The 25,223-nt window shown below is 35.9% G+C and overlaps 1 long non-coding RNA gene across 1 annotated transcript; it reads left to right on the plus strand.

The window, feature by feature from the left end:
- The first annotated feature begins 1,325 nt into the window (after positions 1 to 1,325).
- LOC115597910 lies at positions 1,326 to 24,593 on the plus strand. Its single transcript, XR_003987247.1, has 3 exons — positions 1,326 to 1,467; positions 21,169 to 21,215; positions 23,937 to 24,593. It is a non-coding gene; the product is annotated as an uncharacterized LOC115597910 (long non-coding RNA).
- Positions 24,594 to 25,223: the final 630 nt, after the last annotated feature.

Below are 25,223 nucleotides of genomic sequence, written 5' to 3' on the forward strand. Positions count from 1 at the left end.
GACATTACCAAGAAAAATAAAGCACTCAAATCAGATGATTCAGCTCTTAGCACATTAAAGAATTAATAAGCTTCTAATATATTTACCTCAAGACATGGCAAAAATAAGAAAGTATCTTTCCTGTCAGATGTTTTAACAGAAAATCTAAAGAGACAAAAAAGAGATAATGTAGCTTAATCAAAGTAAGAGTAGCCAGAGGCTGACCTACATTTGAAAAATAAAATAACAACAGTGCTTACTGTATCTCTAAGAATGCAATTTCAAGTATTTTCCATGGCTTCCTGTGGAATGATGATGACCTAGACTGAATCGATGTAGCAGCTGTTGCAATAACCTATAGGAGTTATCAGTAATAAGTCTTGAGGGAGGTTGAAAATGTGGACTGTGATCAGCTGAAGTCTTCTTACCTCCTTCTGGACAGCAGTTCCTTCTTACTCTGATTCACATACCAGGAGTACCAGAGAATGATGGAGTTGCTTTACTATTTTCCTACTCTGTGAGCAGCATTATTTTGTAATGAGCTTCAATCAGACTTCATGATTTTTGCAAGTGTATTAGTCAGAGGACTTGCTTCATCTTGCCCCTTTGTAATGGGATTTGCAAAGCAATTATACATCCCGGTCTCAGCTGATGTGCCTCGACTAAAACCTTACACATTAGTTTATCACAGTAACGCATACACTCTATAATACACCTCTGCTACCTGTCACAACAGTCAAAGAAATTAGAGAAAAAAAGAAAACTGGGAAGTTTCTAAGTGTTGTTGTTATAGGTATTTTCCCAGTCAGGCTAAGTTAATAGGATAGATAAAAGGCTGATAATAGCCTGTGTTTTCACCCACAGACATCCAAGGACATTTGAAAGGTTGGGATGATGTGGATTCTTCCTCTTTACAGAATAACTGAGAATAAATAATTTTCTACACAAAAAAATAAATTCTGCATTTTTATGGAGAAGCATCTGGTACAAAGTGCACAGGAATGGACCACACCAGCATTACAGTGGAGATGTGGGGACAGACCATCTGTAGGGTCAGGATTTCAGCCAGAGTAACTTCACACACTTAAAAAGAAAGATCTGTGCTGAGCAGTTCTCAGTTGAGACTGTTCTTGGAAGTTTACAATGAAAGTAAAAGGGGTGTTGACTAAACTGAGGATGGGTTGTATGAATGTACATGAGAATAGACACATGGAATGACGGAATACAGATTTCTCATTAATCCATTTGCCTTTCAGTCAGGAAAAAAAAAAAAAGTGATTAGTCAAAAATTTAAATGAATCTTGTGCTTTTATCCATGATATCTTTTATCCAAATATTTCAGAGAAATATCTGCAGAGCACATTACTGAGGTCTACAGTGATCAGAGGAGAAGAACACAGAATGGAATGTATCCGTGAAGAAGAAGCAGAGCAGGGTTGTCGAGTCCCAGCTAATAGCCTCTGAAGTAGGGAACAGCCAAACAAAGAGGTAGGACCTTGATCCTGAATTTATTTTACTCCTCAGGGACACTAAATATCTAACCAAAGTAAAATGATTTTTTTTCTTCTTTCTTTTTTCTTTTCTTTTCTTTTTTTTTTTTTTTTTTTTGGTCTTTGTTTGTTCGTTTTAAAAGGATGGTGTGGATTTAAAGGTCCAGATGTGGCAGCCTCCTAACCATTGTAATTTTTCCAGTATTTCTCAATTGATCTCTTCTATAGGCTTCAGTAAATCTGGTCTCTTTGGTTATTTTCATTGCAAATTGGCAGAACTTACTCCTCTTCCAACATGCCAAGCTAAAAAATAAATAATCCCACATTGTGTATAAAATGCATTCCCATGAGATCAACCCTCTCCTAATGAAGTCAGTTGTTTTATTTTTTTTCATACACCAGATCATTTACCCTGAGATGATATTAATTTACATTTGGAATCACAGTGACACCTGGCACTGCACAAACAATATGGGGTTTCCAATCTACATCATTAGTTACTCATGCTTTGCTGAATTTCTGCTCATTAAACTCCAAATCCTATCTCCAGTCAAGTCTCAGAAGCTTTTTGGTCTCTGGGGAGTTCCCACTGAAATAAAGAGATAGGGACATACCACAGATTACAGGAAAATTGAGGGCTGAAGCAGCTGTCCAGATGCCTGTGCCTCTAGCTTCATCTATTCTGGAAGAAAAAACTGGATGACATGCTCGATGGTATATCCATCATTTGTATTTTCCCCTTTCCTTATTTCCAGCAGATCCCTGATGCATGTTGTCAGACTCAGGCTTTAAAGATGAGCTGCAGATATCCATTACAAACATAGTCCCTTCCAGTCAGCAGAGATATGTTAACTATGATACAGGAACAGCTATCATTTCCCACAGTGATAAGGACCAAAGGAAGATCCTTCCAAAGCTATAAAAAACAAGTAATTTGGTGGCAAGCCATAGAAATAAAGTTCTAGAGTCAAACAGCTGCAGAAATCTGCTTTCCTACCTTAGTGCTTTATAAATTAGCTGTGGACACAACGTGGCTACCACTCAGATCCCAACTACGTGATAAATCTGGGGGATGTTCATAGAAGCTGGTCCTGTTTTGGTACATGCTTTGTGGCTGAGAAAAGAAACAGATGGTATTTAATTAGGAAGTAACTTTCCCTCTAGATTGGCCTAGTTAGTTTTGTGGTCTAGCATTTGTCACCAGTGATTGTTTCTAAGAGCAGACCTTGCAGGAACATTGAATTTTTTTTTTTCATCTGAAACAAGCTATTGGATTAGTCAAGAGGTAATGTTGCCTTGACTCAACTCATCCAGCAGATTTTTTGACTGTGCACAAAATGTTGCTAGATTAAGTCTTGCATGAGGTATTATAAAAGAACTACTTGTCTCAGGATCAGTTATAAGCTGAGGAGATCCTTTGCAGCTCCATCTCTCTCTGGTGTTTTGTACCAGTGGGCAGATACAACATAAGTGTTGCAATAGTAAAATTGGACACAATTAATTTAATGTACTGTAGTAATTCATGTTCACAGTAGAAAAGGTAGTTGAAAAAAAAACCAAAAAAAAAAGTAGAAAAACAACAACAATATTCAATATTGTTCACAGAAGTGAAGTGGGATTTATAATGCAGACAGGTCAAGTTTTCACAGTTTTTTCAACTGTTTTAAGAAGCAATAAAGTTACTCTAGGACTGAAGGACAACTGTGGGTGTTATGCTGATCACATTCAGCCTTTAAAAACTGATCTTTGCAGCAGGGAAGAGGTTAATTGCAGACAGTTCTTGGAATTAGAGAGAATGCAACTTGGACTGGATTCAGCTAGGAATTCCTGATTTCTAGAAAGTGATCTATTTTGTGTCTGTGTGTGCTTGTGTACTTGAGAAGTAACTTAGGGGTTATGAGGAATTTGCTTAAACCTCTAACATTCAAAAATGATATTCAATATGAGAAAAATACCTGATTTGATATATTCACACTATACTTATACAAAATGGATTAACTCTTACTGGATTTGTTTTGACTACTAGAAGACTAGTGAAAGTACTATATTATTTTGTAGTAAACAGAAAAAGCCACAACAAAGACAACAATGTATCTACAAAGCCAGTTAATCATTCTTGAGGTACTGGGCAGAACTGAGAGGTTTTATATCAGTACTCTGCAAGTTCCAGGGCAATATATTGAATACTTGTATTAGTCACATGAATGGTAAGAAAACCAAGATATGCACTTTTTATGGAAAATTTTTATGGACCTACTGAAAAAATGTGGAAGAAATTGGTAGGTTGTCTTAAAAATTGATTTCTGGAAAAAAATCACTTTTAATCACATCTTATGTTTGTTGGTTCTGGATTCTCAAGAATATTTGGAAAGAATGAAAAGACTGTCCTGTGACTGTCACCTAAGTAATACAAGTTTTGCTTTGCTTTGTCTGAAGAATTCCAGAAGTTCTTGCTCCTGACAGAAAAAGACTGATTTTCTTTACTATGTGAATGAAAATATGGCCTTGTAAAGAGGATGTCAGAAGAGTGTCTGTGGAGATGCCCAGGCCTTGTGTTTGTTCTCACACACTCAAGTTCTTCTGTTTTAACATTGCTATGAGAACAACTGAAACACCAAGGTCTTTGTTTAATGAACTTCGGATGTAGTAAGTAGGATGGGACTGCTTTACCTTGGAAGAGAATGAGAACAGCATGGAGGATGGACTGGGACTGCCTGAGAAAACATAAAAGGCAAGCTTTTATAGGTGAAGAGTTGTGAGATATTGATAACTGGACAATAAATAAGGCAGAGAATGTAAGTAATTGTACTTGCTTGGGCTGCTATGGTGTTAGTTTTCTTCACAGTACCTCATATTGTGCTGTGTTTCATATTTCTGACCCAAACACTGGGGTTGAGCTGCCTACCATGGTTAAATGACAACAGCAATCAGGTGAGATACTAAAGAAAACAACAGAGTAGAACTGGTGCTAAGGCTCAGCAGAGATGTTTTCCTTATGTGGTCTCTCTATGGTCATCTTTTGCTCCCAACAGTTTTCCATTCAGCATTTTCTATTCAACTTTCAGGAGTACTCAGAGCTGAGGCTGGTAATTGGTTCCAGCTCAGCCTTTTATAAGTAGTACAGCCATTTGAAACACTTCTCACACACAAAGTGACAAAGATTATAGTTTTAAAAATCCAGGGTGAAAACTGATGCATTCTCTCAGCTATTTCTCTTGTTGCTGTTGCTGTCAATAGAATGGGCTCCTATTGTGACATTCCTTTTCTTTTCCCATCAATCTTTGTCTTAAAAATGGGAGTTAGAGTCATTACATGTCACAGTCTGTACTGTGCAGTTAAAATAACCTCCTATGGATGCTGAGATCTTACTGCCTACTGGGACTATGTCAGGCCTCTGAAAGGAACACAAGATAGAAACTCAGATTTTGGGAGAAATAATGTGTTCAAACTCCAGTACAAATGTGCAACTCCCCTTTTTATACTTTAGACTTGATTTGAAAATGAATTTTTGCAAGGAAATTTGAAGACAAGCTATGGTGATGTCTTTATAATAATAACTAAAGTAGTGCATAAGGGCTGAATTTGACTCCTGGTTTCCTTAGAAAATGTCCATTTTGAAATCCATAACTTCAGACATTTGCATGAAATTGAAGATCTACTTCGTAATCAAAGAATTAGTGTAAATTTTCAATAGGCATTATTTTTGTACTCCAGTGAAATTCAGATATACAAATAGCAACCCCACACTCACCAGATTAGCCACATCTGAAATAATGGGGTAAATAAAAAGCCCAGCTTGAATTCTCTTAAATTCTACCTGAGTATCATAACCTGAATGACAGCATCACACCGATGCAATAGGAGTTGCTATTTTGATGTCTTGTAAGTTTTCCAAGGCATAGAGTATACCCACATGAGGTACCCAATCTTCACAATCTGGAGCAAGTAGGATTGCACCCAGGACATAGGAATTAACAAGAAATAACTTTCCCTTAAACAAAATGGAAATGGGAAAGGATTAATGCTTCAGAAGATGGGTGGTAGTGGTTTGTTTTATATTGTTAATGTGATCTCTAACCCTTAAATCTATTTCATCTTCTAGAGAAGTCAATACATCTTTGCCTACCTGTTAGTTTTCCCTTTTCTGTGTTACTAATTGGTAACTTTAGAACCTATTTTGGAACTTCATATTCCTGTCCATGGTGATAGCATCTGAGTGTAACCATTCAAAATTTCTATCACTAACAAAATCTCCAGTACGGTCAGTATGAGACTACTTAGTCAAGAGAGTTGTACTGTGTGTTCTTATCTCCTAAAGGATAATGTTTTTCTCAGGAGAGCTTTCTGCAAAGAAATGATGTTTCAGAAGCATACAGAAGCACTTCATCCAAGTGAAACTGGGCTTGGGAAGTTCAGGACACAGTAAGATTTTTGGGGAACGCAGAATAAGAGTCACAACCTATAGCTTATTAACAGCAGCTCTGTGGATAAAATATCTAGATTATAGAAACTAGGATGCTTCTAAAAAAGCCACAAACCAAGTCATCAGGTTGTGTTAATAAGATTTCTATTAACATAATCATACAAGAAAGTCGGTAGCATGCTCTACTAGAATTCCAGGTTGCATAGGTCTCAGGCTATTTTATTTCTGTTTGTCTTTTTTTTTTCCCCTTCTTCTGTAGTTTGATTTTTTCCTGTTACGTCTGAGAAAGACCCTTCCTTTCTAATATCTTGTTTGAATCATTGAAATCAATAGAAAGAAAAAAAAGTCACACCAGGTATGCAAAGAAAACATTCATGAGGAATGAGGAGTGTAGTTCTCTATTTCTTTTCTGTATCCAATTTTGAAAACTTGCAAATAACAGTTTTGCATTTGAAAAGGAGTGGCTTGCATGCTTGAATGGAAGATACTTTAGTTGAGGGCAAAACCCCCTCAGTTTAGGCATTTATTCAATCCAATATTTAGTCACCTTTTTTGTTTGTACGTTTGTTTTTAATCTCTAACAACAGAAACAAAAGCAATTGGAAGATTATAATAATTTTATGTTAAACTTATTGTAATTGCTTGGCTATGATTCAGACACTAATCCTGGTGGCTCTGGCTCTGTGGTCTACTGACTTCTAAAAGGATTGTGATTTTTGTTATCTCTTCCTTGTCCTGTGTTCAGCTGCACAGAAGTCCTTTTGAAGCTCTGCTAGGGAGCTTGGGCTCAACAACAAATGAGTGAGGCTTTGTCATCTGTGTGCCAATCTGAGATACAATAGCATGCCCCTCTCTATAGCCACTTGATCTGGAGGCTTCCTCAGCCTGTGAATTGCTGTTTTTCTTCACCACATATGCTCTATTCATACATTTCTTACCATAACCCCTATCTAGTTCTTCAGGAACTAGAAGAAACAAGTTCAGTTTCATCCCATGCCTCCTATTTAAGGACTCATCTCTTTCTGCACTAATCTCCCTCAGTATGCATTCTTGTTCAAGTGCACTTTTAGTGTAGTTTTCATATTTCATTACTTCTTTATAATGACATCTTAGAAAGCATAAGCTGGTATGAAGTAATTGGACATCCTGCACAATATTAACATGGTTTTTCAGTCAGGTGACTCTCTAGAACCTTTTCCTTTGTTATCCCTCTTTCATCTGTTGACATCACAGTATCTTACCACTGGAACATAACATAACCACTGGAACCTTCAGTGATAATAGGAAGAAGAAATAGATGTTTTTATTGTATCCAGTTACCTTTCTGATGTTCTTGTTCCTTTCATTGAACATACCTGAAGTCCCAAAATGAGTACAAAGGCTCTGTGTTTTGCCCTGTACAAATGCACAGATGGTCAACTGTTTTTCTATTTCTGTCTGTTTTGTTGGTAGTGGAGTTCAGGTGTGTGGTTTGGGGTTTTTTGGCTTTTGCGGGAGGTTTTTGTTTGGTTTTTTTTGTTTGTTTGTTTGTTTTTAAGGGTTAGGGGTATTGAAACAACTAAGTAAATAAGTAAGGAAAGAGGAGTAAGTGACACAGACTCCTTAGGCCCAAAGATCTCTTTTATCTTATTGCCAAGGTCTGTTAAGGGAGAGATGAATTAATGAAATATGGAAACAAAACAGAAGGTTTTTTTCATACCATTTCCTTACATACCATCTATAAATTATGCCTGCAGAATAGCTTCTTTACTTCAAAATCATTGAAATCAAACTTCAAAATCATATAGTACTGTTTACCTGAGGTTATACATGTGGAAGAAATCCGTGATTATCTGGCAAAATGTGTCCCCTTCTTTAAAACTGTGCTCACTTGACCGACTCTAAACCTCATATCACAGCATTCTTACAGGTCAGCAATAGACAAATTGCCTTAATCTAAATTAAATTACCAGTATTTAACTCAGTCCCTACACAGTCAATGGGACATAAGTACACACTTAAAGTGAAGGACATACTCAAAAGCTTTGCTAAATCAGGGACACAGTTAATGATGGTATTTCACTCTTACTGTTTAAAAACAATCCATTTTCATAAATCATGTGGTTAGAAAACAGCAGTATTCTATTTTAAACGACTAGAAAATCAGTGGTAATTTTTTTTTCTTCTTTTTATGCTTCTTTCACATGTAGAACACTTTTTGTAATTGAAGGGATGAATTACTATAGAGACATCGATCTTGCTTAATTTCCCTTCAGGTTCAGCATTACACTTTGTTCTTTAAACAAATATCTCCTTTATGCTAGGAAATAAAATGTTCATTGATATGATACTGTCATTGCTCTTCCAGTCACTGCGGGGTTTTTTTTCAGGTCATTGGCCTTGGGATGTCTCTGGATAATGCACTGGGCTAGTGTTTTAACATTTTAGCTATTTACCCTATGGTAAGTTATCTGCTGCAACATCATGATCTAGGAAGGGGAATTATTGTCACAATTCATTAACAGTTATATCTGTCTCATGTTAAACATGTACCCAAGCATCATTACCTCCAGGTATTTGGATACCTATTTTCTTATTACTACTGTTGTTGTTTCCTTTTCAGAAAGACAATTACTATACTTAAAATGAGTAATTTAAAAATAATAATAATAATAATCAAACCCTTCTGCCAGAACTTGACTGTCAAAAAGAACTGGGTTTTAATTGAAGAAATAATTATGAACACACTTGTTAGAGCATCCTCACAGAAACATGAGAAAACTAAAATAAGATTTCTGATGCTTGGTGACCTAGTTTTTCCCTATCTCGAAGATTAATTAGTTTTAGAAATAATATTTGTATTAAATGGAGAAAACAAACCACCAACAAAACAGATAAGTAAGGAAACATGCAATATCTAAATTCATTAAGATCTAACTGCAGTATTTTTCAGTACTCTCTGGGGAAGCAACTACTAGACAATTCTGTAGCCTTCTGTTTTTCTGCTACACCAGAGGTCTACAGGGATCTTCTTGGAAAAATCCCATGGGAAGCAATCATGGCTGAAAGAGGGTTGATTGAATTTTAAGGATCCCTTTCTCCAAGCTCAAGAATAATATCTTGAGATTTACAGGAAGGTAAGTAAAGGCAGTAGGAGTTCTTTGCAGATGAGTGAGGTACTGACAAATCTCTAACATAAAAAAAGTAACCATACAAGAGGTGGAAATAAAGCAGGTCATCCAGGAGAAATGTAAAAGGCAATGGCCAGTCATGCAGAGGTAGGTTTAGGAAAGACAAAGCTCAGGTTAAGTCTTGTGAGAGATGTAGAGGATGACAAGATTTCTACAGGTATATAGGAGCAAAAAGAAGTATAGGGAAAATATGGACCTGTTAACAGGGCAAGATACTTGATGACAAAGGACACAGAAAAGGACAAGGAACTCAGTAATTTCTCTGTCACATCCTTTACTGGTAAGATGGATGTTCAGGAGTCCCAGGCCACTGAGAACAAAAGGAAAATCTGGACTAAGGAAAAGTCACCCTTGATGGAGGAAGATCAAGTCAGGGAACGTGGAAATAAACTGGACATACTGAAGTCCATGGTATATAGCAAGACACACTACTAGTCATGAATCAGCTCATTGGTGGCATTGAGATGCCACTGTTGACCATACAGAATCACAGAATCAGGCTGGAAAGGACCTCTGAGATCTTCAAGTCCAACCCTTAATCCACTACCCCTGTGGTTACCAGACCATGGCACTGAGTACCACATTCAGACTCTAAAAACCTCCAGGAACAGAGTTAATACTGTTTAACATCTTCATTAATGACTTAGATGATGGGGTAGAATGCACTTGCAGTGAATCTGCAGACAAGACAAAGCTAGCAGGAGTAGAACACACACTGGGCAGTTGTACTGCTATCAGAGAGACATTTACAGGCTGGATAAATGGGCTGATGGGAGCTTTATAAAGTTCAACAATAGGAAATGCAGAGGTTTGCAACTGGGAATACCTGCATGGGTTTCTTCAAGCCCCCGGTAGAATTGTCAGTAGTACAGAGAGTTTTCTGGGGAGCATGAAGCTTTTTATGGGACTAGGACATCTTCAGCTTTAAGAAGGGAAACTAAGACTTCAGTTGCTAGAGTTGATGTCCCCAAACACTTGCGTCTTGTTTGTGAGACTGGCAGCTTTTTGGTAGGGTTAAGAATGAAGGAAAGAGAGAAGGATTCACTGCTTCAGGTCTTCAGGTAACAGAATTCTCCACAATGTGGATTTTTACTAAATCTTGTAGCTTTATCATTGACTTTAAATTAGCCAGCTGTTGAACACTACCAGAAAGTGGCTGATTGCTTAGAGAATACAGATTTTCTCTGAAGAGTTGGAAAGAGATGGAGATATTCACTTGCAAAGCTGGATGTATATCTGACAAGTAATTGGTAGAACTTATTAACTGTGCAATCCTATTTTCCTGTCACAGGAAGAAACAATCATCTCCTCTGTGTGTGGCTGTGATGCAACTTTCTTGCACAATTTCTTTGATACCATAAACAGGGAAAGAATAGAGAAGGCCCAGATTTCTGTTTGCTCTGTCCTAAACCAGAAAGGCAAAACAGAGAAGCACTTCATAGACACAGGGAGACACTGCTTTAAGGGCTAATTTTCTGATAGATAGATAGATATGTGTGAGAATCTATGAACTATATAACAGAAAGCTTAGTAAGAGAGTCTAGGAATGTTACAACTTTCTGTGAGACATTAATGCCATTGAAACTGGTTGCAAAGTATCTACTGGTTTCTGTTTTGCCATAATGTCATTCATAGGAGGAAAAAGTACAAATTTATTTCTCATTTGCTCACAAGGATCAATACGCAGACATGTAAAGGCATGAAAGATAAATTAACATTTTCTTTCATCTTGGCATTTCATGAACCAAGATGGATCCCTTCCTTCCCCAAACATATTGTATTGACTTGTCCTAGTCCTAATAAATGTTAAGCTAGTACAGATTAGTGTATGAGGGTGCGCTAAGCCTTGGGCTATATCCAGTAAAAGATGTCTGTGTGCTAAAAGAGGCCTAGTTAGAATTTAGGCAACTGCTTCTGAATCTGTGAATTAAGGAGTTTTTTCTTTTCATGATCTGCACTTCTCTTGTTCAGATCTTGTTTTGGTTTTCACTGTTTTCAGTGGTAAATTCCCAAACTGATTTTCTGAGCTACAGTCTGGAAGTGACAGGTGAAGTTGTTCAGGTAGTTGTTTAAGATCCCTCCTAAAGGCACTTATTTCCAAATTAAGACACTTATCAAATAATTATAATTGTTTTCTAAACTGCTTGGTTTGCTTCTTGTATTTGTAGTTGGTGGTTTGTTCTTTACTGGCTTTTGTTACAGTCTTGACCAGCTGAGAAACTTGGACTTAAAAATAGAGGTGATAAAGGCAATCTGGATGTTCAAATCCAATTCCAAACCTAATACCTGCCCATGGTGCTCAGATTGAAGTTTCACTTATTTTCCGAATACTCAAAGAAGCATTTTAAAAATAATAAAAAAAAGCAAATAGTAATTCAACGTTATAAACATTTCTCTGTCTTGTCTGTAAGAAAGCTTCTTCAATGCAATCAAAATTTCCCCATTTTTGAAGGACATATTCTTTGTCTGGCTACAACATTTTTAGATATCAAGTTTCTCCCCACCATTCCTTAACAGCAAGTTGTCTGGAAGATATTCCTAATCCTCCTTTCTGATTCTTACTAAGTACTCATGATTCTGCCTACTTCATTTCTCTTCTATATTTTTCTCCATCTAATAACATCACAAGCACCACCATGCTCTATATTAGTAATTTACATATTAATCTCTTTACCAAATAATTTCTTTTTTTCTGGAGAATTATGGACGTAGATTTCTAGTGGCTGCTGTCTTTTGGCTCTGTTTCATGACTGTATTATTCTGTGCTGATAAAGTGTCTATTCTAGCTGTTGTATTTCCTGTACCTTTTCCTGATACAGATTGTCTGAGGTGTAATAATTTTGTTATTCACCAAAAAAGTCTGGGCACTTCCACAGTGGGATCAGTATTTTACATCACTCTCCTTTATTCACCTCCCGTTTTAATGAAATTTCTTTGTCTTTATTAACTTTGAGATCTTCTGCCTCTCTCACAGAGTGCTGAAATAGAAAATTAAGTTTTAAAGTTATTTGGAGGGAAAACAAGGGAATGACAGATAATGCACAGGCTGGTCATAGAGGATTCATTTTCCTAGGAAAGGGGTTGAAAAACAATATCATAACATTTTTAAAAAAACTTGAATTAACATTTTCAATAGATCTGATTTTTTACTTGGAAACTCGACAGATATATAAATTATAATATGAATATGAAAATAGTTTAGTAGGGGGAGGCTATACAAATAACATCAAATAAACTTGTTTAAAACATAGTTTAAATAAAACATGGTTTTGTTATCAGCAAGAATCTTTAGAAAATCCAGGAAAAAAATTCCATTGTGTGGTACTTATAGTGAATTACCACATATTACAGAAGACTATAGAAGGGGCAACAGCACTGGCAAATTCAGTTATGAAAATATATTTAATAAAAATTCTTGCATCCTGAAAGTTGTGTTTTCCCAGAGAGCTTGTGGTACCTATGACTGTATTTCATTATCTGTTGATCCTTCTATTTTTGATGTTCTGTAGTCCAGTCCCACCACTCCTTCTAAGGGTGTGTAATGATGTCTCCTGCTGACTGCTGGCTTTGATGTGTAATATATTTGTTTGGCAGCTTCGATATTTGCCTCCTCTGTAATGTAATAGGCTACTTTGGTGTGGGATGTATTTAGCTTTCCACCTGTATGATATTTGTGGCTTGGCTGATAAACTGCAATCAATGACTTCATCACATGCCTTTTCATCTGGGTACCCTGACATTCAGCTGGGTTGGAGCTTGTTTAACCTCATTGTACTACTTAGGATTCACTGCTCCTTCTTTACCTCTTCTCATTTTAATTTAATAGTCATATTTATTATTATCGTTGTCTTATGTAGCTTTTGATGTACTGTAGGAGAAGATGATTTAGCACAGTAGTTAAGTGGTAGCTTGTCTAGGTTCTGAAGTTATGTGAAACTTTCCCCTAACTGAGTGTTGTTCTACATTTGCAAAAGCAAATGGCTTAGGTGGTAAAGTGTGAGAAGCCCTCTTTGTCATATGACTATTCTCTGATCAAGATTTCTGTTATTTATCTGCTCACTGGATGTTTTGCAGTACATCTGTTTGTTCTGTGGCATATATGTAATGCTTTTTTAAGTATGGTCGACAAGCTTTTGCTAAGTCCTGATTGTGCTCGTAAGTGAATCAACACACTGTATCAAAGTTGCTTTGCAAGTAAAAATGCCACTTGAAAAATGAGCAAAACAAACCTAAAAATTATCTTCCGCATCAATTTCCATGTAGAGCAGACATTGAAGGTTACAACACCATGAATTTAGGACTTTATGAGATCAGCAGTAATGCACAAAGCGACCACTTGGGATTGTGAGGAATAACGTGCTAAGTAGTGTAAATGTTGGATTCAGGTCAATAGTATCTGCAGCTGTTATTTTAGAGGGCATGGTGAACCAATGAGGATAGAGAATAAGAGGAAATTTAGAGCTGATTAAAGCAAATGTCTAACTAGCCTATTAAATTAATGGTCACAAGAGACAAAAGCAAGAGCCTGCAATTAAAATTAAGTAGACTAATTTCCAGTCAGAAAAAAGATTGACCCTGAAGTTGGGATATGTGTCCTCTGTAACGTAGATAGAAGAGACATCTTAACTATTTGGCCTGTTTCCTGTTTCTTTTTCCAGCTTTCTAAGAGTAGGCTAAAATCCTTTTGGCATGGCTTCTAAGAATTTTTTCTACATTTTCATTTAAATTCAGGTTTCCAACCAATGTATCTTTCCCCCTTTTTCTTGTATCCCCACCGTATAAGCACTAAATTTTACACAATCCTCAGTTTCAGTAAAGTCTTATTATTATGGCTAACAATGTAATTAAGTATCTACACTAAACAAAATCTAATAGCAAGCATTTGAATAAAGGTATTACCCCTCTATGGTATGATACTGTGTAAGATTGGTGGATTGCAGCATAATCCTCTGGGTGAGAACTCTTTTACAGGGCCATAAATGTCCTTCTGCTGCCTCCTTTGAATAAAAACCTTCCTCAGTGTACTGATGAGAGAGCAGGGAGAATATTTCCCAAAATACTGAGACAGGGAAGGACCTAAAGGCAGCCCTTAAAAAGGAGTGTACCAGGAATCATGACTGCTCCTAGTGTGGTGAATTCTCACAAGTTGCTTCCTGGCTGATGTTACCAGGCAGGCCAGGGTTCAATGAAAGACAGGGTCAGACCTCTAAAACCTCAGTGCTACATTTTGATATTTTTGTGGGTTTGCATCAACACAATCAAGTCTACAAATTTTTTCACTAGTGAAATAGATACCCACATACATTTCCACTAGTGAAAAAAATGCATATGATGCAAGGGTCTTTTATTGTAGAGTCTGACATGTCAGCCCAAAGGAAGAAAAAAATTATCTTCTTTCTACCCATCATGGGTTTGTTGATATGGGTTGAAATATTTATTATTTATGATTTAGTCAGGAAATAATTGATACCAATATACCGTAAGCTTTAAATTTCTGTTTTTCTATTGAAATATGTTGTTTTTTCAGCCCAAAGCTTCTTCTTTTCCTTTTTTTTCTTCTTCTTTTTTTTTTTTTTAATTAAACAAATACCTCTGTATTTGTATTATTTTCAAACAAAGAACTCTAGAAGAATGTGGGTTTTTATTTTTAAGTAGCTGAGAATATTTGAGTGAAAAGATCGGTAAGGTATTTAAATATACATTATGGTTTTTGTTCTATTTCTTGTGTTTGTATCTCTAAGACAGGTCAGGAAATCTGGAGAATTCTCCTCCCTTCTTCCTTCCTTTCTCCCCTCCATTCTCCCTTCTCCCATCCTCTCCATCAATCTTTCCTCACAGCCCCACAACCTTCCTGAATTGTTTTGCACAAAGTAGGACCCACAAACAGAGACTCATGGTGCAAATGTTATCTAACAGATAGATCAGTGATTATCAAAGCCCCATAAAAAGCATTAGCACTAAGTTCAGTTACTTCCATATGGGTGTCTAGAACCAGGCTGACCAATTTTACTTGGTCATCAAGACATAAGATGATGTCAAATAGATACTTCTACCACTACCCTAAGAACAACTCTTTGCATAATGTAAATTAGAATAGTGGCACTAAAACAATTCACTCAGTGAAACAGTTTTGATTTATAGTAGTTGAAGAGCTTGCTAGAAACATTTTGGCATTAGTAATCTTTAAAGTGTCTTGGGAAATGTATGGAGGCCACTTCACCTAAATCTCAAATGTAAGAAATTTGGAAGCAGTGTCCAAAATGATAAGAATGTTACATTTATTACAGAAGTGTCCCTCAAACCATCCAAAGACAGGCTGAGTATCAGAAATTGTGTTATGATCTCCAGTTCCTGGGTTTAATAATATGGCTGATTCTAATTTCCGGGGTTGTAAGCCTGAAATACATGTGTCAGTCCATATGAGGTTTCCTTTAATTTAAAAAATGGTTTTACTTGGTCTTTCAAGAATACAGAGCACTTTCTTTGTTTGCTCAAATAGGTTGTAAGACTTTCTTCTTGTCATATCCTAGATCAATAATAGTTTTCTACTGTCAAGTAAACTATAGTGTGAGTCCTTAAACCCTTTCAAGTGTTTGCACCCTCTTCCAGTTTGTGACCCTGCAAAAAAAGACAAGGGCATTGGTGTGTTTGACAGGGTTTTAGAGGGTTAGTAACTACTGCAGTTTTGGGCATCATTACTGCAACATCTGAGTAGTCCAGCCTTTAACATCTTCAGATTCAGAACCCTTGGTGCTTGGAGATCTTTGGGGATGTACAGAAAGTTCTCCAGTGAGCTCCTAATCATGTAGCAGTGGTTTGGAGATGTTTTTTATATATGGGTACGACCCAATTTGGGTACCCAAGGTTACATTTCTATAATTGTAGAATCAAAGAGTAAAGTGTGGCTGTTCGAACAAAGCAATGTAGATTGACATATATCTATACATGTCTTGGATATCTTTACCAAGAAGCCTAATTAATTCACTCCGCTTGAACTATCATATACACAATGGAGGTGACAAGCAGAGCAGATTCACCTAGTGAAATGGGTTAAACTTCTTCCTTTTGACACAAGGTTCTTTCTGATGTGCAGACTGATGTCACCCTGCTAGAGCTGGCAGAAGCTATGTGGTTTTAGATAAGATAAAATAAATATCTGCCCCCAGACATTGGAATTTACTGACATTTATTATTTATGACTCTTTGTATTTTTTATTTATGCCTGTAGTAAAGTATTTCCTGTGCATTTTCCCAGAGAAGGCCACAGTGCATGATCCCTGCCCCAAGAAGCTTACAAACTGATCTCTAATTACCAAAAAATTGCTAAATCTCAACATTACTAATTTAGTCCAAGAGACATTGCATAGTCCCCAAAGAACTTCACAAAGGGAGGCAATAGACATTGGAAAATGACTAATCCTGAACCATTAAGTATTTAACTCCCTAATTAAAGTTGTGTGTGTATTGCAAAAAGATAAAATTATTTATCTATCTATACCTTTGGCCATTAACTCTTTTATAGATTTTTTTGGCAATTTCTATTTATTTTATATTTATTTATACAGAATCTGTGATCAAGCCTCAATCTTCATTAAATCACTCATTTCTGATAGAAGTAGACATATATAAGGTTAAAAGTATTTGGTTTATTCAACAGGGAGAAAATTCACATTCCAAATCTATGGACTGACCCTTCAAGCAAATAAAGGGATATACTAAAGTATAAGAATAAAACCATACCAATACAGCCAAATATCAGTGATCTGGAATTACTAAATTATGACAACTCATAATTCTAAAATTTATATAGATTTGGCCTCACTGTATTGAGAAAGTATAAATATTAAAGACTAATCAGTGCTGCATATAATGTCATTAGAGAAGTGTTTAAAACACTAATTTATTTGGGTCTGAATGAGAACAAGGAATAATTCTGTGTAAGTAAACTCTGTTTTGTTTGTGTCACACACCACATTGTCTTTTTGTCTTTTTTTCTACTCCTGTTCCTTCTCATTCCTCACATATAAATAGAAAACCATGTAAATTCAGCCAATTTCTTGATTATCATGTGTGGAATATTGTAAATGAAGTTGTGGGACAGTGTAAAACAAAGGCATGAACGATACTGTGACACAGAAAGCAGACATCATGGAGAATTTTTCAAGGAAAATCTTAAAAGATAACAGAAATTATTTTCACTTGGATTCTTCTATGACAAGGACATTTGAATGCAGTCAATTAGGTGTTAGTAATATTGCAATTTGGGAGGTGAAAACGCAGCATGGGACTGAACACAGGCAAGGTGGGAAATGATGATTAGAGAAGCATCAAGCAAATTACAGGAATTTCCCTTGTTTTGTAACTGGAAGCTTGGCCAAGAGGTCTTGAGCAATTTGCTCATCCCCTGTGCAATACATATTGACTTGTTATGGTTTTTTTTTTGTTTAATCTGACAATAAATTAATGTTTATCAACTGGAGCAGCCTAGGATCTCACTTATTACTATTGCTTGTTTGTATAAAATTGCTGGCTTAACAAAAGGAAGAAGTTTTATCTCCATTCTACAAATAAGGAACTCGGGCAAAGAAGCTGAAATATGAGCTTATACTGCTGCCAAAGTCCAGTAGAAGTATAAGTAGTTACATTTAACCTGATTTTGGTTTAGCAGAATGCAATCTACTTTTGTTATGTTTACATTTCTTTTGACTGCACCATATAAACCAATCTATTATGATTTATGGAAGAAGTTGTCCCTAAAGCTTCGACCACGTAAAAATCAAACATCTATTGCAAGTTTATTGTCAATGAAGATGGAAACTAGTATCTCAAATACTACTAGTCAGTTCATCCTGATTTATCATAAGCTTGTACTTCGGAGATGGGGTCACTTAATATTTGTATGCCCTAAATTAGTTGCCTCCCTTCTCCTAGGAAATTATCTTTTCCAAGTACTTCCCTGTGCAAACTGCCTTTGTTTTTGGTTGCAAGACTTCCAGCTCACCATCCTTCTTCATATTACTTTTGTATGTTTCAGGACTGGAATAAATTCATTGTCTTCCCTGTTGTATTAATACAGCACATTTCAGGTGGCCCAAGTAAAAGGGTTTTTATGTCTTTGGTTCCTGTACTTTCCACATTAAAACATCCTCTGTACTTACGGGAAAGATGAAGGGAAAACTGTTTCGTTTGATGTAAAGTGTGAGTTAAATAATGCAGTATTAAAATAAAACAAAAATGCTTGTCTTTTGACTTGTCTTCAGTGCCTTGACAATGTTGCATGAATTTGAAATCACAGTCTGAATTAATTCAATCACAGTCTTCTCATGTGTTAAACTGAAGTAAACACTCTAATTTTATAACTCTAATCATAATAAATATATCTAATATATATTAACATAATTTCATGGCAATCTAATAATATCATTTAGCTAGATTTGAAACTGTATTTGTGAAATAACACAACCTTTATAATTGCTTTCTTCTGCTGTTCACTTCCTGATGCATTCATTCCTGGCCACTACCAAATTGTGTCAGGCAAAGAACTCTCTGTTGATTTTTATGGGAATCTAGACAAACAGTGGGATCAGGATGCTTGCTTGTACATGTTTAAAGCCAGGTGAAATTAATTGCATTTCAGAGATTGATCCAGTTACCAAAAGAGACATGTTCAGTGCCCTGGAGTGCTTGGAATACCTGTGACAGGGCTGGCAAATGTCACTTGGGGTTTTCCTGGGGTGCCTGAAATGTGAGTGTAGGCACAACTGATACAAGATCTTCTGGAGTGGCAGCTGCAGGTCAGAAGGGATATTTTTGAACATCCACGTCTGTATCTGGGCAATACTAGTCCTTGAACTCAGCAAGTCATGGGTGTAATTCTTCTGACCAAATATTAGTATTTACTTTAAGATAGGATGAGTTATGCCAGAAACAGCATTGTCTTTACTGACCAACCTCTCCTTTGAGTAAAAAGGAATTCAAGAAAGACTTGCAGACTACTACAGTGTAGATGCACACATTGAGTCAAATGTACCCTGTCTAAGCACTTTGTACACCCGATTTCCAAATAGGAGAAAGAATATTCTGGTGAAAAGACAGGAGCCCAAAACACACATAAAAAATGAAGAATATGTCAGTGAGTGTGATGTTCTAAGGGCATAGATCATTATTTATTTTTAATTCTCAGTCCTGTTCCTTCAAATGTCACTTGAATTTCACTGACACTGAAATGTGTCTAGGGATCCACTTTCCTACACAGACACATAATTCCCTTTAAGTACTGTGAGTAAAGAAAACAGACTGTGCAGTATGAGGTTTGGGGCCTGAACGTTGCTCAATCTACCAGCCTGGGATGACCTCTTCTTCAGAGAGGCTGTCCCTTTCCCTGAAATAATTCATTCCCCTTTTTATTTGCAGTTTCTTAACAAAAAACAAAACACACGGGTCAAACACAGGATTAGTGGAGTCCTTTCAGTGTACTTCAACAGCAACTTGATAAGGTGTGGGTAAAGGATAGATATAGGACACTTCCTGAACAGAGTTTGAGTGGAGGCTCCTCTGTGATTAATTGCTTGATTAAAGATTGATCTCTTTTACAGGATAAAAAGAAAAGCACTTGTAGCACACTGCACTTGTATTTACAGTGCCCTAAAGAAGGTAGAGAGGTGTCATTAAATGTCCTGTTTCTGCAAGAATTCATGTACAGGTGGATAGGAGTCTTATTGTGCACAAGGAGCAAATATCCAGCTTCCCTACTGTGAATCAGAGCAGTCAGGCAGATGTTAACACAGAGAAGCCACAGTCTCTGGTCTCTGAGGGTGACAGTGGAGTGCTGCAGCTGTAACAGGCCAAAAGCAGGGAGTCACCATGTACAAGAAACCACACATAACTTGTATATTTAAAAGTGTGAGTGCTTTTTCTGTGACAAATAAATTTAATTCATTCATTAGTGAGCTTGTGATGTAGTTACGAGGAGACAGAGGCATTCCATGAACATGAACTATGTGCATATATATATGTACACATATACAAAATTTGTCCCCATATATGTAGGTACACTGTGCTCATTCTTATGGTTTTTTTAAGCTACTAATTAGAAAACCTTACTAGAATTCCTCTTCCATTTATTTTCTAGAGGCTGTCCCTAACCAGGATTACATTTAAAATAATAAACAGTAGCTTTCCACTCTACCAGCTAAAGCACATTAATTTTTACATGACCTATGTAAGCAAGTGGGAATATGTAATTCAACAGTTTAAGATTTTCTCAAAGAAACATTATGCAAAGATTGCTTTGTGACATGTCATCTGTATTTATGGTATAAATTAGTGCAAGTGTTAAGTTAGGCACTGTAATTACATACCTTCAAAAGAGAATATTAAAAAAACTGAAACTTGGCACATTATAAGAAATGGTATAAATGCCTGATTCAGTTGCATATGTTAGAAATCCAAATTTTTACACTTTTTTAACAAAGAAATTTTTGGAATGGAGAGGAGGGATTCGGGGGGTGTAGGAGCTGGTAAAAATGATGTCTGCTGTTAAAAGTAGTTAGACTACTTATTCAGTAACTGCAAAGACCTCATAAATTTTCTATCATGTGACAAATGGTACTGCTGCTGAAAGAGGAATTTTGACTAAGTTTATTAACTTTCCCAAAACACTATGGGCCATATGCCATAACACTAAATTGTAATTTACTCTGAGAATAAATTTGTTGATTTTATTATCACTGCACAAAAGTGAAGCAATATGCTGTGAGTTGCACTCCACTGTTAGTTGATTATTTAGCTGTTACTGTAATCTAGGAGTAATCTAAAAGTAATCTACTTTTGCTCCAGGCTGGGTATATAGCAGCTTAAAACATAAATGACTATTTAACATTTGAAGGAGTTTCATGCACTTCCAGGGTATGATCCAAAAGAGAAAGAAGGAAAAAGAAAAGAAGGCTGACAGTACAGAAGTGATCTCATTTATCATCATGAGAGTTTTAGCATTCTATTTTTTAAGGAAAGTTCAAAATTTTTTCTGCTTTACTTTTGGCAAGAACAACCAGACAATAAATTATTTTTTGGGAATCATCATGCTTTTGTTCTCATTGCTTACCAGGTCTGCACCAGAACCAACTTGGAAGTCACAATCAATTCTGGAAACCAGTGAGTAAATTTGTCATTTTACCAATATCCAGGTGTTTGGCTTATCCCCAGCAGCTCTTACAGGCTGATGAAAAGATGAGTGAGGTAGGTTTTGCACCAAGATTGTGTTGCTGATGATGAGCTATCCCAGGTTCATTGAAGTCTTCAAGAAAAATGCAGATGAAACACAAATAGATCTCCCAAGTATTTCTGTTCTTTTTACACACTTCAACTGGTAGTTCATTAAAAACCATCTTCTCTCCACTCTTTCCCTCCCAAATCTGAAATTATAAAGATACTGTGTCCTATTGTATTTTCTGTTAGAAAAAAATAACCACCTATTTTTACTGCCATGTATATTATTTCCTTTGTTTTTACCATTCAATAATAATTAGATTTCTAGTTTAAAAAGTTTGCACTGTCCTCTACACATATCTCCTTTAAATCTATCAGACTGTACCTGTGTCATCTTTACTATGCCTGTTTGTGGAAAGATGTAGATAATATCTTTCTAAGATAATATTTTGTAAGACTAGCAGTAAAGGTGTTAAATGTTATAATAAAAAGTAAAAGGAACACATCAAAGCATCAGTGTGAATAAGCAGCATAGCACATTCTGATGATTTTCTAAAGAAATGTTAGTAAACAGTTTCCATTCTATATCAAGATTTAACAACAGGTATATTGCATATTAACATGAGTTACTGCAGCTGGAATTAGCATAAAATGTATTCCATTGAATGTATATACATGCATTTCAAATTATGAGATCTTCTATAAATCTGAGTAAGATTGGGTCACATCCACAAAGTATACACCACAAAACTGTTAAGCTTGACTACAAGGCATCCTGTTTTCAGAATCTTGGATCATTGTAAATGATCAGATCAACAATATCCTTTTCCTTAAACATACTTTACTGAGGACTCAGCACCTTTGTCACAGATCATCCTAATGGACCTGAAGAAAAGAGAAAGCAGAGCACACCACTTCAGAAGTACAAACAGCTGACAAAACCTTAATCTAAAGCTCAAACTTTAAATACTCATTCTACTGAAGCTAATGGCAAAATTCCTATTGACATTAGAAAAGTTGGAATTTTGACCTTAGTGTTAGTTCTACTTCACATGAAGAGACATTTGGGTACCTATTTCTTAGACTGCTATATATCTGAAGTATAATTATTCAGAGGTCTAAAAGATTTAGCTTGATTATTTGTTCTTTGTTTGCAGTGACTGGTGTCAAAACATGGGTTATGCTGAAGACACAAGAAATTCTGATGGGCTCAAGGATATATTCTTTAGATACACACACAATGTCTTCCTGAAGGAGTTGATTTTAAACTAATTTTATAGTGAACCAGTTGTGCTGAGGGAGAGGGGAAACTCAAGAGTAACCTAAAATTCAGAGCATGTTCAAGCATACATTTCCTTAAGCAATCCCTATACCACTATGCTTGACTGGTCTTGTATGTCCCATTTGCTGTTGCACTGATGTTACAGACAACAAAAAGGGGGCAAACAATCAAACTCAGGCACCATGGTATGATCCTCTTCCATGATACCAAACAAGCACTGATGAACTGTGATTTAATGTAAACCAGCAAATAATTTATACCTTCATGTGATAAGCAGACTAAAATATTTTATCATATGGAAGATGCTAGCTCCTAACACAATTTAATAATGTCATCTTAAATACAAGATTTCATTAAAAAAAATAAATTAAAGGATGTTGTTTCTGTTGTGCTGAATATAACCAACACAGCAACATCTGTGGAAGATGTGACAAACGAGAATTGTAGGTCATAGAGATGTGAAGTACCCTAATAACTCTTAATATGTTAACATCTCTATTATAGGCCACCCAAGAGGCTCTACTCACAGTAATTTTTCGAGGGATTAAGCAAATTGGGCTACCATTGCTAAAGAAACATTTTTCTGAGATTGTCCTGCGACAAGATCAAAGGTAAATTGTTTCTTCTCTCAGATATTTCCCAGCTGAGTTAGACATGGCACAGAATAATTTACAGAGAGGAAAGGCTTGGAGATACGTTGCATATACATGGATACTGTCATGGAAAAAGTCCATGGCTGAAGCTGGTACACAACCCACTTTTTGTCTTTACTTAATGTACTTCATTTTTCATTAGTGAACTTATAATGAAAGTATTCCCTTTGGATTATTTTGCAAAGTAACTTTAGAAATTCCTAATCAAATCCAAGGACACTAGATATTCTTACTAAAGGAAAAAGAGACCCTTTTGGAAAACATCTCAAAAGTGTTATTTTAGTTGGATATCATATAAAAAATATAAATTTACAAAAGGCTTACAATGCTCCCAAGAAATTCTCTTAGTAATCAGAGTTAATATTTGCCATTACTTGGCATATGCCTTTTTGTAACAGATGAACAATAATATTTTCAAAGCATATACTAAGAGAGGTCAATAGCTGATCTCTCTTGATCAGGTGTTACTTATTAAGTCACAATCATGGACTGAAAAGTTTAACCTATGTATTTCTCCTGTTCTTGAATAATCACTGCTTCTAATAAATGATTGTGATGAACTGTGCTGTCACTGAATAGAACTCTCTGGTTTTTTTGATAGCTGAAAAAACAAAGATGTTGGAAAGTGAGGGAGGCAAACAATTAAACACAGTGACACAGACTGGAGAAAATGGAGATGAGCAAGCTGGTAAGGAAGATCAGATCTGAGGATGAGGTGAAAAGATTGGGAAGATGCCAGAAAACACTGAAGAAATCAAGAAGTTTTTCTTGCAAGTCACAGGATGTCCTGCACTGCCTATATAAGATAGCATGGACATAGGGATACTAAGATGTCTGAGGCACTGCTTCCTGCCCTTATCATCACATTTCCCTAAAAAAGCCATAACAACTTTAAAAAAACAACTGATCAACCAATGAAAGGTGAAAAATAAAATTAGAAATAAACTGTTATCTGGTAATATCAGGAATGAGAGAAGAAGAAAGAAAAATGTCCTCTGTCTTGAGAAATTATTTCAATTCAGTAACTCCCTAATTCACCTTGAATTAGGAAGCAGCTTCTGCCCACCAATGACTGTTGCCAAAATGTTGTCTGAGTTTGACCAACAAGATACAAAGTTGCACATCTGGTAGACATCTAAATAAGTATGGAAGATATAACTGTCCTCAGCTACTCTGACTTTCTGAGATCAGGATGTTTTCAAACTATTGCAATCTTTTTGGTGTAGGTACTTCTGGGACCTGTCATATTGAGACTGTATGTGGGAATTACATTCACATAGTTGGCCAAAGCTCCAGTGCCATGAACTATTGACAAATTCAGCCTGAACTCTGATTTTCTTATCTTTAAACCTGAGTAAAATCCTTATAAATGTCTTCAAAGAAAGTATGTCATTTGCCTGGCTTTTTTCTTTAATGTCATGAATAAATGAGGCTTTATTCTCCCCTTCATCTCCTGGTTGTATTTCAGAATGTTTTGTAACTTACAATATGGAGTAAAGGAACAGGAAGTCATACATAAAGATTATAAAGATCAGATACCTGACTGAGAATAAGAAAACCAAGCACTTGATAGTTATTCAGGACATTATGATCAAATATAAAAAAATATTAAGTATGTCACAAACAATTTACAAAGATAAAAATATAAACATTTATTTAAAAACAATGGGTTTTATTTAAATTTGACTGAAGACTGAGATTTCAATAAAAATAATTTTGAAATAGAAGTCCATATATTGTTGAAAATCTTTCACTTTTATGAAAGAAAAATGTTATGTTTTATTTAGAAGGTAGATTGTGCAAAGAGGTTTATTTAGGAAATCAACATTTCAAACTCCATAACATCTGAGTCATGTAGAAATTAAATGAAAAGAGTAAAAGAGAAGCATATTTCTGGAAGACAGATACAGATAGGTGGCTGTCTGCCATATTAGTATGTTTCATAGATATATGCCACATCTTCAAGACAACTATTCCCTGAGAAATAATAGATATAATATATACCCTCGAGAATTCAAG

This window comes from Calypte anna, chromosome 2 (genome assembly GCF_003957555.1).
Source record: "Calypte anna isolate BGI_N300 chromosome 2, bCalAnn1_v1.p, whole genome shotgun sequence".
NCBI classification, from domain to species: domain Eukaryota; kingdom Metazoa; phylum Chordata; class Aves; order Apodiformes; family Trochilidae; genus Calypte; species Calypte anna.